Raw genomic sequence first — 22691 nt, 5'->3', positions numbered from 1 at the left:
CACAGATATTATGGGCACGCTGCCCAAAACCAAAAGTGGCTGTGTGAAAGCCACACAAACATGGCTCCCACAATTCTAACAGGGCCAGATTTACATTTTAAGGGGTAATCCAACCAAAAACAGTGTTTTAATAAACACTGTTTTTAATTGGAGTAACCCATATTGGCATGTCTATTTATCCCCCAACCCACCCCATTAAAATAAAGAAATGAAGCAAATTTAATTAAACACTTACTCTGTGTTTATTGGTGACATTACAAGCAGTGTCCCCCAAATGTGTGACCAAGTCTATAGTTAGAGTGTTGAGTTAGAATTAATCGTTTGTCTTGTTTTATCTACAACAGAATATGTTAGTGCTATATAAGTGATCCACTGATCCAGCGCTCCCTGATCAAGCGGTGGGCTAGACACTGTACGCTTTGCAAATGCGTCTATTTGTGCAAAGTCGCTCCAACCTCATGTGCCGAACCTTTCGGTTCACACAAACAGAAACTCCCAAATTCGGTGTTCAGTTGAATGATGCAGACCAATGGTATTGGTTCCCTGGCCAGGGCTTCTCAGTAGAAAGTTACCCTGTTGTGGTACTTGTATACCCAAGAGTGTGCTTCATATATTTTGGATTTCTTGTTACTGACTTTGGCTTGTTTTTCGTTTCTTCACTTTCTGTGTTCCTAACCTTAGCTTGTCTTACCGTTTATGCTGTACTCTCCTATGATGTTTGACCTTGGCTTTCTCCTTGACTACTCTATGTTAAATCCAGCCATTCTAAGGCCCGGTAATACGTTATACCTCTCCTTTGACAGATTAGGGTCTGTGTGTTTTGGGTTCTTCTACTCTAGCCGTGACAGTATGCAGTATTGCAAATTGTGGGGATGCTGCTTGTGATGTGTGTGTAGGGAGGCTACATGTGGTATTGCATGGGTGCAGATGCTACTTGTGGGATTGTGTGCATATAGTGAGACTCCTTGTGGGTTTGTGCATACAGATGGGACTGTCTGCAGTGTATTATGTGAGTGGAGAGGGCTGCTTGTATTGTAGAGTGTGTGTGATAGGGGCTGTTGTATGTGTGTGGGGTAGAGGCTGTAGTAATTGTTTGGGGGATACTGAGGCTTCCGTGTGTGTTTCTATGGATAATAGAGGCTCTAGTGTGTGTGTAGGATATAGAGGCTGCAGTATGTGTGTGTGTGTGTGTGTGGATAGTGGCTGCAATGTGTGAATGGTAGAAATAAGGACTGTAGTAGGTGCAGAGGGCATAGGGACTGTTGTGTGTGCATGGGGGTTAGTGGCCATAGTGGGTGGCGGAGTGATTGAGGGTGTATCGGGTGTTGAGAGGTATAGTAGCTGTAGTGGGTGCAGAATGACATAAGGGGAGTAGAGGGTGCAGGAAGGCATAGGAGCTGTAGTTGGTGCAGAGAGGGATAGGGGCTGTAGTGGGTGCAGAATGGCATACGAGCTGTAGAGGGTGCAGGAAGGCATAGGAGCTGTTGTGCAGGAAGGCATAGTGCTACTGAAGTACAGGGAAAGAGAGGCTGAGGTGTGTGCAGGTGGTATAGGGACTGTGATGGGTGCATTGGGGCTGAGATGGGTGCAGGGAGGGATGAAGGCTGAGGTTGGTGCAGGAAGGCATATATGTATATAAATCTCAGACTCCAACACTACACACAAATATAACCCTGCATTCAAACACCAATACCAACACTACATACAAAGACATGCCTACATTCAAACACACAAATTACTGATCAGTGGCAAAGCATTGTGGGAGTGGCACGTCAGATGGAGATCTACCTTTTTGCCACCCTTGCTGGCAAAGCATTGTGGGAGTGGCACGTCAGATGGAGATCTACCTTTTTGCCACCCTTGCAATAGGGGGCACCAGGGCCTTCTACGTTAGTTCCACAATTGCACGCACTACTAAGCTTTTTTTTATTATTGATTTGTAAGGGGAGAGACTGGGCGTGCATGATTATTCTTTGCCTACAGATGCACATGATGTAAATCCGATTCTGATCCTCCCAGGCAGTAAGGAAAACTGCTGAGCTGGAGTGGTCTGTGAAAGGTTAACATTTCAATGCAGCCCATTGAGGGAAGAGATTTGTATCACCATGGCTAGAGCACTCAGTGATTAAACTCACTTAGAATTACTGACACTACTCACTTTAGTGAATAATCCCTATCAATGTGCTAAAGTGGATTTAAAATTTAGGCCAAAATAGCCAAACTGGATAAAATCTCCAATTCTGCCCCCAGGTTGGTCCCTGAATATGTACTCTGCAATGTAAGAAACAGGAATTCTGTATAAAAGACTGGGATGGCATAGCAACTCTCACTGTGGAATCACCAAGAGCACACATGTTTGCATGTTCTCTTCCTCCTACATTGAAATCTCTGTACAAGAGCAGCAGGTGCCACGATGACAGGCAGAAAAGCTACGGGGCATGGGATAGACACAGGACAGGAGGGCAGTGACTCCATATATGGTATCTCTGAGGCTGGTCAAAAATAGTTCTCACACTCCCAGGCACGATTTAACAAGACTGAGTTCTACTATACACTGCTTCATTACGGTAGGGCACATAGATTTGTTTTATTATACTATGATTTTTTTATATTATGAGATGTAAATATATACACACATACATGTGTATGCTTGCTTTGTGGAGATTGTAACTCTTTTGTGCTATACATTTTCAGTATTAAAAGTGTAATACATTGCAGCACTTTTAGATGTGCGTCCTAAATTGGAGGTCTACATGGAGTTTGGGTGGCTCATTGAGCATTTCAAGTGTGACATTAATATCAAACATACATACTTTTATTGTTGTTGTTGTTTTTATTTAAATTCTATTAGTTTTTTCGATGAAAGTGTTTAAACTGATTGTAGGGCCTCCATGCCTTGTTCCTGTGTCTTTTGACTTCTGACATGGTAATTTGTATGTACCGTATATTAGATTTATAGCATAGTGCTACTGAAAATACTGCTAATCTACTAAGAAACTGATAATGGTGTTAACCCAATTTACCTGTGCATATTAAGAATGTATAATTGGAGCATGTGGAAATGTATATATTTTGGGCATATTACACATCGATTCACAAAGAGCTCAATGTAGATCTCAGACCCCAGTGGCACAAAATTCTCAGGCTCGACTGAAAATAAAAAGCAGAACTACCTGCTGGAATCCATTTAATCTTCATTGTTTTTCTTGTACTGAAGCACAAGACCTATATTGATAGTTTTACTAAAGTTAATCTTACACGTTTGCTTGTTGCTAGGCTGGCACAACATGTATATGAAATTAATAGCAGTACAAAGCATAACTCTATCTGGTTTCCCCTAACAGCATACATATACATTCTAGCAGTCCTGGATTCAGTGAGACAGTCCTAATTTTGGGGTCCTGTCTGACATCACAGGATTGTACAATGGTATGCTGCTTATAGGAGCTACACATAGCTGGCATTTATTGGGTCGCATAAAATTACTAAATAGTCGCACCTCCTGGTTACTTCTCCAACCACACCCCATAAAATTAAACTGGGTGTCCTTGGCCATATGGCCAGCTGGGAGATATGTGACAGTATCCCTTTCACATTCTGTTTGGGGCACCCAAGTGCCTTGTTTCTTTATACTAGAACTACTACAACACTTAGTAAAAAAAAAAAAAAAGAAAAGAAAAAGCAATCTATAGAGTACCTGATTTTCACGCTGTGCTTATTCTAAAACAATATGCTGGTCATCAGGAGTGTACAAATGGTAGATCACACTCCAAAGATTGAAGGAGTATCCAGAAGATTTTAGATCTAATCTCTCCATTCTAAACCCATTGTGTATATATACAGGGGCACAAACTAACGCCGGTGTGGTTGCACCAGGGCCCAAATGCTGAAGGGCCATCTGGTGGGCATTTGTCTTCAAGAGCCTAGTCATAAGCTGTGGCCCTTTAAAAACAAGACTAGACTCTTCTAACATCGTTACCCAGCTCTGGAAGAAAGTGAGTGCGTGACTAGCAGTATGTGCATCTGAATGTGTGATGTGTATCAGTGTTTGTATCTGTGTGTCTCTGTTTCTGCATGTGTGTCAGTTTTGTATCTCTGTGTCTGTGTTACTGCATGTGTGTCAGTGTGTGTATTTGTATGTGTGTGAATCTGCATGTGCATCAGTGTTTGTTTTTCTGTCTATGCATCTGTATATATGACAGTGTTTGTATATGTGTATTTGCACACTTTAAAGTGTGTTTTTGTATATCTCCGTGTGTTAGTGTGTGTTTCTGTGTATCTGTATGCGTGTCAGTGTGTGTATATGTGTCACCGCGTGTGTGTGCATAGATCTCAGAATTCAGATGTTAACACTACACATAAATATACCTCTGCATTAAAAAATCAACACTACACACAAATGCACGCCTGCATTCAAATGCCAGCACTACATGCAAGTGCACCATTTCTTTCAAATGAAGATTCCCAGCTGGGAAAGCATTGTGGTACTTGTGTGACGATAAGGGTCTACGTTTTGGACACCTTTGTGATATATAATGGCATAATTAGAAGAGTAAATGGGAGCAATGAGCTGCAAGTAATTCCTGTAGTATACAGCTCACCCCTAGAGCTATCAAAAGGTTAATGGCCATTTCTGACGGTATTATTTAAACTGAATATACATGGCAAAAGCAAGCAGAGCAAGGCTGATGCATTTACCCATAATTCTCGGCGGCACCACAGTTTCTGAATGAACCAGACATGTAAATCTGTTCAGAAGATTTTTTTTTACCCTCTTCTCCTTTATTACAGTTTTCACAGTTGATGATTTTTAATCACTTTTCAACCCGGCCATAACTGTCTGTTGTATTGGGAAAAGGGCTGACGAATTGTGAAAGGAATATACAGTGACAGGGGGTTTTCAATAATTCAGTGTGTTGAGCAACAAGTAGTAAAGTCAATGCTATCACATAGCTGTTTGTAAATATAGAGACGTACAAGACAGATCAGTGTACGCACTCCCTAAACGTCTACTTATGGGCATTATCTCTAAAAGATAGAGAGGGGCCGGGTTGAAAAAAGCTCCATATTATTTGAAGTTCAGGGTCAATGATGACTAATCTCTGCCAATCCAGCTGTTGTTGACTACATTTTGCCTTGAGCTTAGTAAGCAGTTGCTATTGGATTGCTCCTCTTTCTGGACTTCAAGGGGTTAAGTCAGATATGAATGTCATCCTACTCCCATAGCCCCCACTTACCCCTATAACCCACACCCTCCCTTTTCATTCAGTAATTCTTCTCCCTGAGTAGATGTATTGATTGGGATAATTGGTAAGAATGAACTCACATCAGGTTCTATGTGGACTTGGAAAATGGCTTTGGCTGCTGGAGATCTTTTTGCCCTTTTAAGGCATTTGAAATTCCCACCAGGCTCATTAACTGTGTCTGTGAGGAGTCAGATCGACACAGTGTCAATACACTAAGTAAAAACTAAGCAGAGCATCAGACTCTGAGAGCAAGAGACGCATACTATATCTACTGACCCTCATCCTATGACTGGCTTCCTGTCTTTATTAATAGTGCTAAAGCAGCAAAGATCGTGGTTGTAAGTACAGCTTACCAATAAAAAACTATTTCTTAGAAAGCTCCGAAAAACTGTTTCTTTGTGTTAAAAAAAATCCTTCTGTTGGTGCTTAGAGAATCAAAATGGGTTTATACGATTCTTGAGACAGATTCAAGAACTACAAATAAGTGTTATAGGCCATTTCGTAAAGGCAAACAAAAACTCTGCTTCGTATACATCACTAAAATTGCCATAGGACCTGTCTTTATTTGTATTCCCAACAGCAAAAATAATATAACAATACTCTAGCAAACAGTGTCAACATTCAACTTGACAAATTCGTCTTAACTGAATTCTCTAAAGAATCTATTAAAGGAATACTCCAAGCATTAGTACGTTGTGGGAACTTAAATGGGAATCCAAAGCATCTCTTTGAGCATGGCCATGTTGTTTTGCAGACCTAACTAGATTCTCCAGCAGGAGAACACCAAATGCAGGAGTCAGGTTGTGGCTGCTGGTGAGACCCAGGTAAGTTGCAAAACTGAACTGACTACTTACTGTGTGACATTATCAGAGCACTCCTTGCACCATAACAATTGATGGTGCAACACCCAAGTGCAAACAGTGAAAGATACACATAAAGTGCAAACTGTGTATAAATGCCATATATTAATTTTATGCTTAGCACTTTATGCTTCTTCTTCTTCCAAGTTATATCTCACAAAAAAAAAAAAAAACAGATTTAGATTTATATAATAAATAAACAAAACTGAAAGACAAAAGTAATGGCTATCAGAAAATAAGAGGGAACAAGACAGAGTAATACGTGGAAGCTCGAAAACTGGAGTGAGTGGGGTTTCACCAAATCCCAAGGATTAACGTAGAAAAGATACAATTTATCCAGGAGCTTTTACAATAAAAAGAAGAGAATGCCTTATAGTTACACAATAAAATTCTAATTTCTAAAAATGAGGAAATTCTTAAAATGCAAATGTGTGTACTCAGGCAGACAAAGTTATACTCAGTATAAAATCACAGCATTATGTTTCATAGCAGCAAATAGTCCAAGTATAAATATATAAGTCCCAAATTGGATGAATAATATATACCAGTCTTTTAGAGAGTGTATCATAAACCACCTTTGATCTGCTGGATGAAATAGCAAGATCAACTGGGGTATTTATGAATTTATATACTTTCAATACAAGAAAGATCGAGTGCAAAAGTAGAAAATTAGTGATAATTCAAAAAAATAGATCCAAAATGTCAGTAAATAAACCAAAACATAAAAATGGAAATGGAAATAAAATAAGGGCTAATTAGTATTGCTGACTAACAGCCAAAATGCTTAGTCTCTCACCGAAAAAAATCTGGGCTGACAGCCTGAAAGTGATAATTGTGGCTGTAGCAATCAAAGATAAAACATATATTGTGTTAAAGTCGTGACAGGATCCGTGTATAATCCGTGTAATGCCAATAAAAGATAAAAACTTGTAGGTGAAAAATAGAGTGTTATTTTATTTAATTAAAAAAGGTAAATCATCTAAATATAGGTGAATACAATATTATAGAACTGCTCCAAAAAAGAAGAAAGCAAAATTGGCTAAATAACCTGACTGATGATACTGGATGGCTGTGGATGATATTCGTCTTCTACCAAGTGGGTGTTGCAGCAACCGGTGAGGACGGCGTCCGCAGTCTTGGTTAGTCCACCTCCGACCTCACATCGATAGGTGAGCCATCTCGGTGATGTTAGGCAGAAACAGTAGATAGCCAACAGATGCTTTCTCCAAACAGGCCTTAGTTCTCAAACCTAATATTGTATTCACCTATATTTAGATGATTTACCTTTTTTAATTAAATAAAATAACACTCTATTTTTCACCTACAAGTTTTTATCTTTTATTGGCATTACACGGATTATACACGGATCCTGTCACGACTTTAACACAATATATGTTTTATCTTTGATTGCTACAGCCACAATTATCACTTTCAGGCTGTCAGCCCAGATTTTTTTCGGTGAGAGACTAAGCATTTTGGCTGTTAGTCAGCAATACTAATTAGCCCTTATTTTATTTCCATTTCCATTTTTATGTTTTGGTTTATTTACTGACATTTTGGATCTATTTTTTTGAATTATCACTAATTTTCTACTTTTGCACTCGATCTTTCTTGTATTGAAAGTATATAAATTCATAAATACCCCAGTTGATCTTGCTATTTCATCCAGCAGATCAAAGGTGGTTTATGATACACACTCTAAAAGACTGGTATATATTATTCATCCAATTTGGGACTTATATATTTATACTTGGACTATTTGCTGCTATGAAACATAATGCTGTGATTTTATACTGAGTATAACTTTGTCTGCCTGAGTACACACATTTGCATTTTAAGAATTTCCTCATTTTTAGAAATTAGAATTTTATTGTGTAACTATAAGGCATTCTCTTCTTTTTATTGTAAAAGCTCCTGGATAAATTGTATCTTTTCTTAGATTTATATAACCCTTTCTATTACTTAATTAGTGTCAGGGTGTAGGTAGGGACAATTTAGATGGGGAGGTGGCTAGGGACGGGGGGTGGGGTGGTTAGCCCCTCTGAAGGAACATTAATTCAAGGTAGGGGGTGTACAATGACATGTCCATGACCACACCCCTTATTGTAGTAATATCTCCCACCAAATGCCCATGCACGAGCATGGTGGATACAGAACCAGATTAAGGTTGCTGAGAGCTGTATGGGGGAGACTAAGTGTGCCAGTGTGTATAGTTTAGTGTACTATCTGAATGTGTGCTTGCCCCTCTCCTGCTTACCCTTCATTGGTGGTCCATTGTATAGCCTTTCCTAGTGGTCCAGTTCAGCAATGTAGTGGTCTACACCAATATTGGGTGCAGAACACTTTGCTTGCTCGTGTTCCAAGGCTCAGTCAATGACTCAGAGCGCAATCTGTACACCAAGGGATTAGCAAAGGAGATCTTAAAGTGATCTGCAACTATGATTTGTGCAGACACAATGCTCACTCTAGCAGGTGCTCAGGGCTGAGCAGGTAGATCAGTTTGATCTCTCTACCAGCTCAAGCAGGGCTCCCTCACATCAATATCCAGGCTCATACAAGGGCTCACTGGGTAATGGGTAATCCAGCTGGGTGGATAATGGCACGTCGACCACCCTTTATTACATTAATATATCCCCACCCAATTCCCATGGTTTTTCAGAAAGGGGGTTGAGCAACTGACATGTTCAACCCACTATCCACAACATATTGGCCTACAGCCTGAGAGTGTGTCATTGAGGAATTAAATCTCATGTGTGGCGATAGAAGAGGGAGTGAATGGAATGTCACCTCTATATCATTATTATGACCCCTCAAATGCCCACACATACCTTGACCCCAACCATTCATTTACCATAACACTGGCAATGGGATTAGGAATAAATGGTTAAAAAGCTGATGACTGCCCATCGAAGATAGGCCTCACCTGGGGCCTGACAGATGAGGGAATAACAGATAATTTTATCCTCTCATTAGTTATTTGGGGCTCATTATGACCCGCATGTGCATTTTTTATTTTACTTTTTAATGTGACAGCTGACTTGAAAGAGATGGTCTGCCATAACATTGTTAACCCACGCATTGCAAAGAGTTTTTTTTTACCAATTTGCCTGCTCGCTCCAAGCACTGCAAGCCGGCATATAGTTTGACTTTGAAAAATATGGGTCTGGATTTTAAAAAGCCAAGCTTTTGGTTTTGCTATTTGGATCCAGATTTAGGTCATTCAGGAACATCGAGGCATGATGAAATCCAGACAATATTTTAGCTCATTGGCAGCCAGGAATTCAAAATCTTGACATTGTTAAATAATATAAACAATTTCTGGATTTTGCTTTAAAATTTCTGGATTAAATTTAGCAAATCCGATTTGGGTTATTCGGTATATAACCTTCCAAGCACTTTGCACCCAGAATAGCACCTGTTTTACCTACCTCAATAAACATCCAGTTGTATTGTGACACTGTAGACAGAAACAATTTTAAAATTGATAAAGCACCTTTATCATTAACCCCATCTTTTTATCACTCCAAATATAATAATGTGTGGCAATAAACAGAAAGCGCACATGGAGAGTTTCCCTTCAGAAATAAATGGGACAGCACAAATGGGACAACAGGGTACTAAATGGAGATGGCAAGATAGGTCACCAAAATCGTGATTGTCCCATCAAAATCAGTCTGTTGAGAGGCCTGTTAATGGAATAACTGGAATAACTATAGAGGTTAACATGTAATTTGGCATTGCAAACTCATATTTGAAGAGTTGGGTTTCCATCATCAATCAGTGAATTTTTGCTGTTAGTCACAATGGTACTATATTCGGCTGAGTCCAGTCAGACATTGGTTATGTATCTTCTTGTTTGATTACCATCATGTACTGTATTTATTTGCGGCTGCTGATTGCAGAAGTTCTGTTTTCATTTCACTTAAAATAAATAAAGTCAGGTGTAAGGGAAAAACTAGTTTCTGGTGCAATAAATATATTCAACTAATAGGTAGGCTACCAGCCCATAATATAAAACATATTTTTTAAAAACAGACAAAAAAAAAAGGTGAATTTCCTCCCATCTCAGGGAGAAAATATACCCACCCTAACAATAAAAATGTAATAATCAATACAGTTCAGATTAGATTCATTCAGGGTGGCCCTGGCCATCTAAGCAGCCACATATCACTTTGTGATTGGATTCACATTCAACGGGGTCTGATATAAATACCAAGTTTTATATTGCAATGTCTATTTAATTTTTAGTTTCAAGGTCAGTTCCAGGGAATTGATAAATGGTTGACCAAATGGTTGACCAAATTTGTAAATAAACTTTTTAATTTGTTAGTTTAGATTTCCAAGTCTATGAAAAAGGCATGGTAACGTTTAGAAAGATATAGCATTTCTGGGGACAGGTCCAAATTAATTTTAAATCTTTCAGTAAGTTTCATGTGATTCCTAGACCCTATGGATAGAGAGAGAAGATCAAAAGCAGTGAAAAAGTGTATTCACTCATGGTCACATTTCAGACAGTTGAACATGGTCTTTATTTTTATTCAAAACTGCTTATCTGGGGCAAAGAAGGTCTGATGGAAATATTTTAAGTGAAAGTCCTGGTGCATGCTGACTGTAACTTATAGGTTCAAACTAATGCTGTGTCTGTAACTAAATCAGAGTCTATGGCGAGTGAGGTGACTGGACACATGACATGTGTGACATGTCATGATTCCCTTTTATTCCAGAAGTTTGGTCCTTAAGGGGTTAAAATTTATTAGTTTTCTGGTGAGATTTTTTTAGTTTGCATGTACGTTTAAGTTCATGTTTGCACCATTGTAAATAATAAAAAATGAGGTTACAGCAGCCCAGTAAGTGAGACAGTATTAACCCCTGTGTGACATGTCATGATTCCATTTTATTCCAGAAGTTTGGTCCTTAAGGGGTTAAAGAGACAAAAGAATTAGGGGAAAAGCCTAGGCAGGTGGAAACTACTGATTGACTTCAATAGTTCAGATAACCAATGCTGTTACTTTCTGGCTAGGTTAGCTCAGTGGAGCTAAACTCAGTAGGCAGCAATTGGTCAGAGCACTTGCCTTGCAAAAACCTCTCATTGAGCTGCATTAGGCAACCTGTGATTGGACAGCAACAGAAAGTCTGGGCGGGGTTAGAAGGGGAAGGCTTGCAATTTTGTAAGGCAAGAGATTTGCAGGTTTTGCAAGATGTGCACAGATATATCCCCATTGATAAAACGCGTAAATAAATGCATGCATGTTTTCATTACAGGTATATCTACTTAATAGTGTTTTCTTATTTCTTTTTTGTAATTTGTATAGTGGTGTGTTTCTTTAATGATTTAGATAATGTGTAAAAGTCCACCGTGAAACAATGTTTACGTAGCTCCTCATATTGTAGAATCAACAATTAAATGTATAGAAATATGGGCTGCTTGCAGTCAATCTGGTGCAAGGCTTTGACAATCTAGGTGGAAGGAAATAAAGAGATTGCCTGCTGGATGCAATTGTAGCCATGGGAAGCTTGGGTATTAAACCCTTTTAAGTGGTTTGATGTATAGGGTTAAAAAAGAGATATGGTTAAACAAATGCCCTACTTTCTGCCCATGATGGCTTGGTACAATAGAGGTTATATTAGGAGTCATCTCTAGATACTGGAGCAAAATAGTGGGTGCACCGGTCACATCACATAGGTCTTGAGTTTGGCTGCCGATGATCTTCCCCAGCTTGACTGTGGACATGGGCTTCGTAATGATGAGTGTCTTGTGGATTAATGCCTGTTGATATGGGGAAATATAGACGCAGTAACCTCCTGATTGTAGAGTGAGCAAGCAGCAGAGTTTCTCAATACTGTAACAGCCCGGGATGTCTTTTTTTTTCATTTACACACAGCACATCAGTTTTTATATTTTTGCAAATTACATTTTTAGGTGACAGCGCTGATTTAAAAAGTAAATAATCTATAGAACATTGATCTGCTCATTGCTACTTTGACAGACAGATGACTAATATTGGCATTCAATGTAATAAACTACTGACATATGTGACCTTATCCCCTATTTATCTCACAGTAGTTGCATGTAGTCTTCTCCTGGAATATATTTAATAATTGTTCAATGTTAATGCTCTAAATAATCCCCAAACTCATGCCTTTAAGCTGTTTTTAACAATGGTAAGCATCTTATAATTGTACACATTTTATTTTTAAATGTATTTATTTATTTTTTAATATTTCAGACATGTACCTACCTGGTATTATTTTTGCTGATGCTTCTGTGATTCAGGCTTGGTACTCTTGTCATCATAAATATCTCCTAAAATGTATTAAGTGTTTATGTGTTTCATGTTAAACTCCCCGTGTCCTACCCCGATCCCCCTCCCTACCCTGATAATTAAATCCTATTATGAATTCCTGTCTATCAGTATTGGTTTCCCTGCTTGCTTTGGAGAGAGAGAGCTCATCTTACATCCTTTATATTACAAATAATTTTTATTCTGTTTATCTGCCAGTTTGGGGGAATTCTATATGTTCATCTCGTTTCCTCGTCTCCTCTATCCTGTCCCCTCCCCTCTCTGTAGCTAGATGTGAATTATGCCCCCGTTGATTATTACACACTATATTCAGGGAGAAGAAAATAATAATAACAATTAAAAAAAAAAGTAAATAAAGAAGGAATGAGGGAAGGAGGGGGGTCAAGAGGAACTTTGACAATATAGTGCTGTTTATTAGGTAGACGTTTCCATTTTGTTTATCCATGCATCGCAGTCTTCTGTTTGAGTATATCTGTTTCCTAAGTTCACCAAGATATCCCTTTCCACTTTTGCCTGCAATATGACTTGTGTGATTAATTCTTGGGTGCATGGGATTGTCCCTGTTTTCCAGTTTCATGCTAAAAGTAATTTAGCTGCCGTGATAATGCGTTGCGTTAACATTTGTGGTTTTTTTTTTTTTCATTTTTGGCCAGTTTAGGTTTAACAGGACCACTTCAGGTTTTAAAACTAATTTCATTTCTGTTGTTTGATATATTACATTGATTACATATTTCCAAATTGCATTTATGGGTGTGAATTGCCACCATACATGGATCAAATTGCCTTCAATAACTTTGGATTTACAGCATCTATCGGATGACTCTGGGAGCATTTTCTTTAAACGTTTAGGTGTTAGGTACCATATGTTTGAGAGTTTAAATTGTGTTTCAGTAAGGTTTAGGCAATGTATATATTTATATAGTTTGTTAAGGGAACCTATCTACTCTTCTTCTGGAATATGCACTTGCAATTCTTTTTCCCATTTATTAATCAGTTCTATCGGTTTGTCATGTCTCCAACTATTTATAACCTTGGAGCATTTTGCCAACAGATTTTTATAATTCTTTAGTTCAAGTAGTGTTATAAGATTTATATTTTCCTCCCCCTTGTTTTTAAGGAGGTATTCTGCTACGAAGCCTTTAATTCGCACATAATCAAAGGTTTCTTTGGGGTGGGGGGGGGAAAATATTATATTCCTCCATAATTTTATTGAAGGACTTGATTTTATATTCCACAAATATGTTTTTAAATTCCTTTACCCCTCTGGTTGTCCAAATATCTATTTTAATATTATCTAACATATCTGGAAAGATAGAGATTGTGAGCACATCTATTATTCTATAACTGAGTCCTATGTTAGTTGTCCTATGTGTCCCACCAACTTGTTAATTCTTTGAGTATCTGCGATTTAGTTCGTGCCTCTTTAATAAGGTTTTATTCTTATCTAAGACCCAAAATAGTGAGGATAGGTTTCATACCCCTGTTTTATCTTCCTCCATTTTGTACCATGTTTCTTGAGTTGCCACCTTGTTTTTTGTAAGCAGTACATAAAATAATCTGCTGGCTTGGCAGCATTGTGACATTTCTAGGCACCCCAATCCTGCACCCTGCCTAGACCTAGCCAAAACTTTCATTTTAACCCTTGCTTTCTTGCCTATTAATACAAACTTAAAAAAAGATGATTGTAATAAAGATTTTCTGGGAAATTTAGAGGGATCATTCTCCATAAATACAGCCATTTTGGTAAAATGTATGCTTTTAAGATGTTGATCTTTTTATTTTATTTTGAAATTAATGGTTCAGGTTTTTGGTTTTATTTTGCCTTTGAGGTTACCTACCGTAGTTTGATTCACTCTTTAATTTGGGATTGAACCCTATCATAGCTAATCAGTAAAGTGTGAATTTTGCAGAATTAATTTTAAATAGCAAAACTAGGGATACCATATTGAATCTGAGACTCTAGCTGAGTTGGAGGATTTTTACAAAGCAGCTATATAAACCTCGTTTACGCCATTAAGATAATTTGCTACAATTCAGAAGTTAGTAAATAACACTGAATATGTTTGTAACTTGTATGTGTAAATAGTTAAATGGGAAAATTCATCATGTGAGATATGTTTCCAGTGTTGCTATTTTGCCATCAAACTTCATATTCACTTTGAATTCACTTTAGGGGACACCAGGGCCGGACTGGGAGAAAAATTCGGCCCGGGCATTTTTTTATCCCAGCGGCCCACTAAGAAGGGGGCGGGTCAGAGGAGGTATGTTTTGTCATCACTAATGACAAGCACGCCCCCTCTCAAAGTGAGCATGTTGGTTCAATGCTCTTCCAGGGCAGACCATGCGCAGAGCTCTGCTGAAGAGCTCTAGCATGAGAAAAAAAAAACTGTATTTGTTCTGCACAGTGCAAGCAAATTAAATAACATGCTTGCACTGTGTTTCCTTGCAACTTGTCTCTGGTGTCTCTATAACTGGATACCAGGAGACAAAAATGCCAGGAAAGAGTATTGTGCATGTGTTTGGAGTCTGCTTGTGGTATTGCGTGTGTGTAGAGTGAGCTGATTGTGGTGTGGTATTGTGTAATAAGGTTAGTTTTAGACATGTTGTGCCTGTGGTGTAATGTGATGCATATGTGGCTAGGGGCTGTAGAGAATGTATGTAAAGGGGATGTAGCATGTGTGCAAACAGGCTATAGAGTGTGTGTATAGGTGATGTAGTGTTTGTAGAAAGTGTGTGTTTAGGGGTGTAGTATGTGTTTGCTTACAAGGAATCTAGTGTGTGTGTGTGTGTGTGTGTGTGTGTATATAGGGGATTCAGAGTGTATATGTTAAGAGTGTAGTGTGTGTGTGTGTGTGTATGTGTATAGGAGTCTAGTGTGTGTTTGAAGGACCCAGAATGTGTAGGAGATCTAGTGAGTGTGTGTTTATAACGGATTCAGAGTGTATATAGGGATCTAGTGTTTATATGTGTGTAGATGATCCAGAGTTGGGTAAGGGATCTAGTGTGTGTCTGGAATGTAATGTGTTTAGGGGTGCAGTATGTGTGAGGGGTGCTGTGTGTGTGTGTGTGTATGTATATATATGTGTGTGTTTGGAACTATTGTGTATGTGTGTGGTGCAGTGTGTTGGGGGGGTTCTGTGTGTATGTGAGGGGTGCAGTATGTGTGCGTGATGGATGCTGTGTGTGAGGGGTGCTGTGTGTGAGGGTGCGGTAAGTGGTATGTGAGGGTGCGGTAAGTGGTGTGTGTGAGAATGCTGTGTGTGATGTGTGTAAGAATGTGGTGTGTGAGAGTGCTGTGTGTGACAGTGCTGTTTGTAATGTGTGTGAGAGTGCTGTGTATGATGGGTGTGAGAGTGCTGAGTGTGATAGTGCTGTGTGTGAGAGTGCTGAGTGTGATGTGTGTAAGAGTACTGTGTACGATGTGTGTGAGAGTGCTGTGTGTGATGGGTTATAGAGTGCTGTGTGTGAGAGTGCTGTGTATGATGTGTGTGAGAGTGATGTGTGTGAGAATGCTTTGTGTGATGGGTGTGAGAGTGCTGTGTGTGATGGGTTAGAGAGTGCTGTGTGTGAGAGTGCTGTGTGTGAGAATGCTGTGTGTGATAGTTGTGAGAGTGCTGTGTGTTATGTGGGTGAGAGTGCTGAGTGAGTGCTGAGTGTGATGGGTGTGAGTGCTGAGTGTGATGGGTGTGAGTGCTGTGTGTGATGGGTGTGAGAGTGCTGTGTGTGATGGGTGTGAGAGTGCCGAGTGTGATAGTGCTGTGTGTGAGAGTGCTGAATGTGCGAGTGCTGAGTGTGATGTGTGTAAGAGTACTGTGTGTGATGTGGGTGAGAGTGCTGAGTGTGATGGGTGTGTGAGTGCTGAGTGTGATGGGTGTGTGAGTGCTGAGTGTGATGGGTGTGTGAGTGCTGAGTGTGATGGGTGTGTGAGTGCTGAGTGTGATGGGTGTGAGAGTGCTGAGTGTGATGGGTGTGAGAGCGCTGAGTGTGATGGGTGTGAGAGTGCTGTGTGTTATGTGGGTGAGAGTGCTGAGTGTAAGAGTGCTGAGTGTGATGGGTGTGAGTGCTGAGTGTGATGGGTGTGAGTGCTGTGTGTGAGAGTGCTGTGTGTGATGGGTGTGAGAGTGCTGTGTGTGATGGGTGTGAGAGTGCTGTGTGTTATGGGTGTGAGAGTGCTGTGTATGATGTGGGTGAGAGTGCTGTGTGTGATGGGTGTGAGAGTGCTGTGTGTGATGGGTGTGAGAGTGCTGTGTATGCTGTGGGTGAGAGTGCTGTGGGTGAGAGTGCTGTGGGTGAGAGTCCTCGGGGTGAGAGTGCTGGGGGTGATGGGTGTGAGAGTGCTGAGTGTGATGGGTGTGAGAGTGCTGAGTGTGATGGGTGTGAGAGTGCTGAGTGTGATGGGTGTGAGTGATGGGTGTGAGAGTGCTGGGTGTGAGTGATGTATAAATGTTAGAATGGATTTTGTGTGTGGGGGGGGGGTAAACAAATAAAATAACAGGCATTATGTCCCCCCCTCCCTTCTTACCTTTAGCCTGGGAGGGGGGGACTGGTTCCTGGGACTGGGAGGCAGAGTGGCAGTGTTCCCTGGTGGTCCTCGTGGTGAGTGAACTCTAGCCTGCGGGCTAGAGCTCACTCTCGCGAGATCCGGTCGTTGCCATGGCAACGCTCTGGATCTCGCAAGAGGAACCCGGCGGAGCTGCAAGTTAGAGCTCCGCCGGGTCCTGTCTCCGGGAGGGCTGGCTCCCTCCCTCTCTCCCCGCCGGCGGCCGCATTGGATAGCATGTGGGCCGGTGAGGGAGATCTTTGATCTCCCCACCGGCCCGACATGGAATACAGCGGGGCCGGCGCTCGGATAGTGCCGGCCCTGCATAAACCGGCAGGGGAAGTCCTGGGACCTTCCCCTGCCGGCCTCGGCCCCACGGCCATCGCGGCCCACCGGGCATTTGCCCGGTGTGCCCGATGGCCAGTCCGGGCCTGGGGGACACATTCTGATTATTTAAAGTTATTTCGAGTTTTCATGGCCTTGCTTCCAAATAAACGTAAGCATAAGAAAAACAAAAATAGAGCTGCGATCACACGGCAAATTACATCTTAAAACTCAATCTTCTTTATTTTTATGTGTTAAAATCATTACAGCTGAATTAAGATGCAATACTGCGGGCTCATATAAGAACAGACATGCAGCAGTCTACGCGTTTCGTACTTGATAGCTCTTTAACCAGACTCTGGTTAACAGCACAGAGTGAAATATTTTTTCCCTACATCTTCAAATGATCTTTTACATAGGCAGTGTTATGTTTGCACCCAACTATGTTTGTTTATTCAGTAGTGATCAGCAGAGACATATTTTGATATATACGAAGTTTGGAATTGGATGGAGTTTATGAGTCATTTTCAATATGTTGTTTTTATATCCACTACCAGCCAAACAATAGTTTTCATTATTTGGGTTTTTAGACTACAATCTCTTCAATCTCTCCTTAATCCCACTACCCAATGTGAACTCCTTCGACAGAGGAGCCGTCATTCTCTGTTTTGCGTGAAGCTTGTCACCCGGTAGACAATATAGAATTCTAAAGATCTGATGTGCTCAAAGGACATTTTAATAGTGAAGTGAGGAATAATCAATTTCACTTGAGGACACCAATCAATATTATCCAAGGTACTGCTGAATCCCTATTAGAAAATGTAGAGACAAAGACTTGGAGAGGTCGAGATAGACTCAGAATAAGGTTCATTGCACAGGTAGAAATGCAACAACAAACTGAAATGCCTGTATTTTTGAGAAGCAAGAAAAACACTAGACTAAATATTGGAAATATTAATATCTATTTTCTTGAGATAACGCCTTGCGATTAGCTAGGATATGTTATATTCTTTGGTGATTATTTTTAAAGTAATAGAAAAAAATCTTAATTATTTCGAACAATGTAACTTGGTTACATAAAAAAAATCTCACGATTAAATATACAAAAACCATATAGACTTCTTGTTCGCTATCAGAAAGTGCTCTCTAAGTGTTCCTCAAACAGTTTGATGCAGGCTCAAGGGACAAGTACACATGTTATATATTCCACCCGTCTCATTCCCCGTGAAAATTATTCTTCCTCTTGACTAGTTGAGTGGCCCAGCCCAACTGTGAGCATTACTGGGCTAATTAATCAAAACTCATTATAACAATCGCACTCTAAAATGTGCATAGAAAGAATGCATGTCCATTGCATTTTCCCTACCAGTACTATTATAACTTTTTCTATGCTAGACTGCACAGCTCTGAAGGCAACTTCTGATAACATTCTGAAATGAAATCTCTTTATTTTTTGTCTGTCTTTTTTGTGCAGTAGCTTTGTTACTGTTGAGCAGCCACTTTGCAAACTTCCAATTGACTCTGATTGGTTGCAGTGCACTGTGATACTGACAACATATACCGTACTTCTGGCCTCATCAGCTGTCAAGTGCTGGTGAGTGGTGCGAATACAAAGGCACAGACTGGCTTTGGGTGCAACACAATTGTATCTTTTGCAGGTTGGTTGTCAACCTACTACATTTGTTTTGGGAATAGATAACCTGAGACACACTTTATAATATTGCTATCCCGAGAGATGGAAAACTGTTCCCCCAAAATACTATACTCACTGTAGGATTGGTTAAGCCTGTGGAGAGAACTTTTAAAGGGACACTATAGGCAACCAGACCACTTCAGCACATTGAAGTGGTCAGGGTGTAAACCTCCATCACTCTTAACCCTGAGCGTGTAATTATTGCAGTTTTTGATAAACTGCAATAATTACCTCTGAGGGATACCTCCTCCTTTAGTGGCTGTCTACCAGACAGCCACTAGAGGGACTTCTGGAATTGAAACAGACCTTTGGTCCGTTATCTGACGCTGGATGTCAGATATTTCCCCATAGCGTCAGATATTTCCCCATAGGAAAGCAATGAGTAATGCTTTCTTATGGGGAAATCGTAAAGCGAGCGCATGCGCATTAGGTCTCCCGGGGAGGAACCTGGAGAGAGCTGAGCCAGTGCCGAGGGGCATCGGTGCTCCCAGGTAAGTGACTGAAGGGGGCCTTGACAGAGAAGTAAGCTATAGTGCCAGGAAAACAAGTTTTTTTTTCCTAGCACTATAGTTTCCCTTTAAACATTGTGGACGTTGTCATTGCTAGATTTGAAAAAGACAGTTAAGTTGAGTCTATAATAAAATATAATAACCTGACCTTAAAGCCCCATATATGACCCCTGTCAAACCTAACCCTTTTACATCTTCAGGAACTGTCTCTTGACCCCTTAGACTTAATTATTTTCTTTTTACAGATTTTTCATGGTACCAAAAGCAAAATGAACTCATATTCAATCCATCCCATGATTCAATATGTTATTTTATTCAATCCTATAATCTATATGCTATGTCATTTATCCAATTATGCAGAATGCCATGTCACCCCATTGTTCCACCCAAACATTAGTCATTGATAAGCTAGTCTATCAAATTTTTATTTTGCATATTTTGTAATGCAGCCTGAAGTCAACTGCACAGTATCTATTTGTAATACGCTTGCCATACAAATAGTAAATCAGGTGCAATTTTTTTAGTCTTGGATGCATATTCTGTTTCCAGGTTACAAACATGTCGAAAATAACCTATTTGCATATACATCAATGAATAATTATTAATGTGAAATTATACATTGTGCAACAATCTTTTACCTGTTCCTTTGGTTTAAAATAGTAAGTTACTGCTGTTAAAAAAATTGTAATATGCCATTAGTTTATGGCAAACCTGTCAACAGACTAAAAGCTTCACATTAATCAAAGTTCTAGAAAAAACTGTTCATATGTTGTGTTAACATAATTTTTTAACAGAAAAGCCGTTTATATAAAATAATAAATCAGCCTCTGACTGAAAAATCCTGAGAAATGTTGGTCACTAATCCAAATTTTTTTAAATCGATAACACAATATATCCACAATGTACTAACTTCTACATTTTGTTTGAGCATTTGATTGGAAAAAAAAGTCGACTGAGGATCATACTCAGCTATCCACATTAAATATGGGAGGAAAATGTACTTCATTAGACTTTTTTTGTAATGATTAATTCTGCTTGCATAAAAAAAGCTTTAAGATATTTCCTTACTGTAATGGTCATGTGAATATTCTGCTCAAATTTAGTCTATGGTTCCATCTTTACCGTGTCCTTGCACCTGTTGTACAGTATGAACTGTTATGTAGTTGTTTCCATGTACATCACGCTTTTAATGGGATCTTTAGCTTGGAAAAAAAGGGATACTAGAGGCTACCATGCAATAAAAGTTAAAACCTGGATGATGGCATAACTTTACTAAATCCCACAATAACTTAACCGTCCATCATTGACATTGAACAGGACAGGTGGAGGGTTCTGATGGCTGCTTTTTCTTGTTTGAAATTGCAACATGTTTTCTGCTAAGAACAACAGTGTTGAATCAGACATTCACCTAATATTAATAATCAATATGCGAGCATATGTTAGATATCAGAATTAAAGCACTACTGTATCCCTTGCATTGGTGTAGATGCAGCATGTTGATGGGTGTAATATCTCTTTTAATGCCCAAGCTTTGAATGTACAATCCAGCCTCTAGATCCACATGTGCTCAGAGCACCGACTAGATAATTGCTTGGTTTAAATGATCGTCATTGATTTGCTGCCTGTCAGTTTACTCCCTTTCCTGCCTTTGTCCTTCCGCGTCTAAAATGCCTTCACCCACCTTGTTTGTTCTCAATCAAAATGTATTTTCATATCTTCCCGGAAAGGAGCAGTTTGTCTCATAGCTGCTATTGGGGAATGGACTTTTGTGAGAATTTTCACATTTAAAGGAAAACTCCAGTGCCAGGAAAACAATCCGTTTTCCTGGCACTGCAGGTTCCCTCTCCCTCCCACACCCCAATCCCCGGTTACTGAAGGGGTGAAAACCCCTTCAGTCACTTACCTGAGGCAGCAACGACGTCCCTCGTCGCTGTCACCTCCTCCGCGCCGCTCCGCCTACTGTCTCCGTCGGCCAGTGGGCGAGACTGATCCCGCCCACCGGCCGAGGAGACCTAATGCGCATGTGTGGCAGTGCTGCGCATGCGCATTAGCGCTCCCCATAGGAAAGCATTGAAAAAGATTTTCAATACTTTCCTATGAGGAAATGAGCGACGCTGGAGATCCTCACACAGCGTGAGGACGTCCAGCGACGCTCTAGCACAGGTTTCCTGTGCTATGAAGGAGGAAGTGACCTCTAGTGGCTGTCTAGTAGATAGCCACTAGAGGTGGAGTTAACCCTGCAAGGTAATTATTGCAATTTATAAAAAACTGCAATAATTACACTTGCAGGGTTAAGAGTAGTGGGAGTTGGCACCCAGACCACTCCAATGGGCAGAAGTGGTCTGGGTGCCTGGAGAGTCCCTTTAAGGTCAAAGTAGCTGAGTTTCCTAAAATCTCTCAGAACAACACTGCCCCTGCTCACACCCCTAAAACTAAAAAGTGTCCCTCTTTGTCCATTCTAAATGTTGGGAGATATAGATAATGAAGGAAAAGCAAGGATGGTTATGTTGTGTCCCCATCCACTCACAGCAATGCTGCCAGTAGCATGGGTAAATAAGGAAGGCAGAGAGCTGCACTAAGAAATGCAATCATTGACATGCCACAGGTACTCTGGCAAGGAAGATTGAGGAGGAGATGAATGAAATTGGTAGATGGAGACTACAGTTCTTACAATGCTCACTAAGCCCACAAGGCTGGCTGGTCATCATGGGAAAGGTACTTCACCATTGCACTTGACGTTATTAAGACGGCCTCATGACCTAGTTCACCCTTTAATTGCACACACAGGAACTGTGATATACATACACAAAACAGAGTGGCCGGGCTGTGCATACAGAGAGAAGTCAGGATACATGCCAAAATCAGAGGGATCCAGAAAAACAGAATAATCGATGACAAGCCAAGATCAATGGTCAGAGAAAGCAGGATAAACGGTGAGACAAGCAAAAAATTCGGACAAACGGACAGAGTATGCGCGCTATGGGGCTATTAAAAGATCACAACAGGGCAAGGAGACATAGGAAAGGTAAGTTTAAATACCCTTAGGTTAACTCTGTTTTGCTAATTTCTAATCAGAATTACTTATTACACGTGGGAGGTACTTGTACCTCCCACTTTGACCTGTGACATCACTATTGTGCGCCGAGTCAGATGACTGACCTAGGCGCCTATTTAAACATTGTCCAAGAAAAAAAGGTTAGGTTAGCACTAATAATAC

At 40.2% G+C, this 22691-nt stretch overlaps 1 protein-coding gene across 2 annotated transcripts in view; it reads left to right on the top strand.

Moving 5' to 3' along the window:
- Positions 1–2497: 2497 nt before the first annotated feature.
- Positions 2498–22691, top strand: part of SGCD (sarcoglycan delta) — a 684711-nt gene continuing 664517 nt past the window's right edge. The window contains exon 1 of one of the 2 annotated variants that reach the window (XM_063447832.1): positions 2498–2567. The gene's annotated coding sequence lies outside the window, so the exon portion shown is untranslated. The remainder of the gene's footprint in view (positions 2568–22691) is intronic. The other variant, XM_063447834.1, reaches the window with a different exon arrangement.

This window comes from Pelobates fuscus, chromosome 3 (genome assembly GCF_036172605.1).
Source record: "Pelobates fuscus isolate aPelFus1 chromosome 3, aPelFus1.pri, whole genome shotgun sequence".
Lineage (NCBI taxonomy): Eukaryota > Metazoa > Chordata > Amphibia > Anura > Pelobatidae > Pelobates > Pelobates fuscus.
This window is presented reverse-complemented; position numbering and strand designations above follow the sequence as displayed.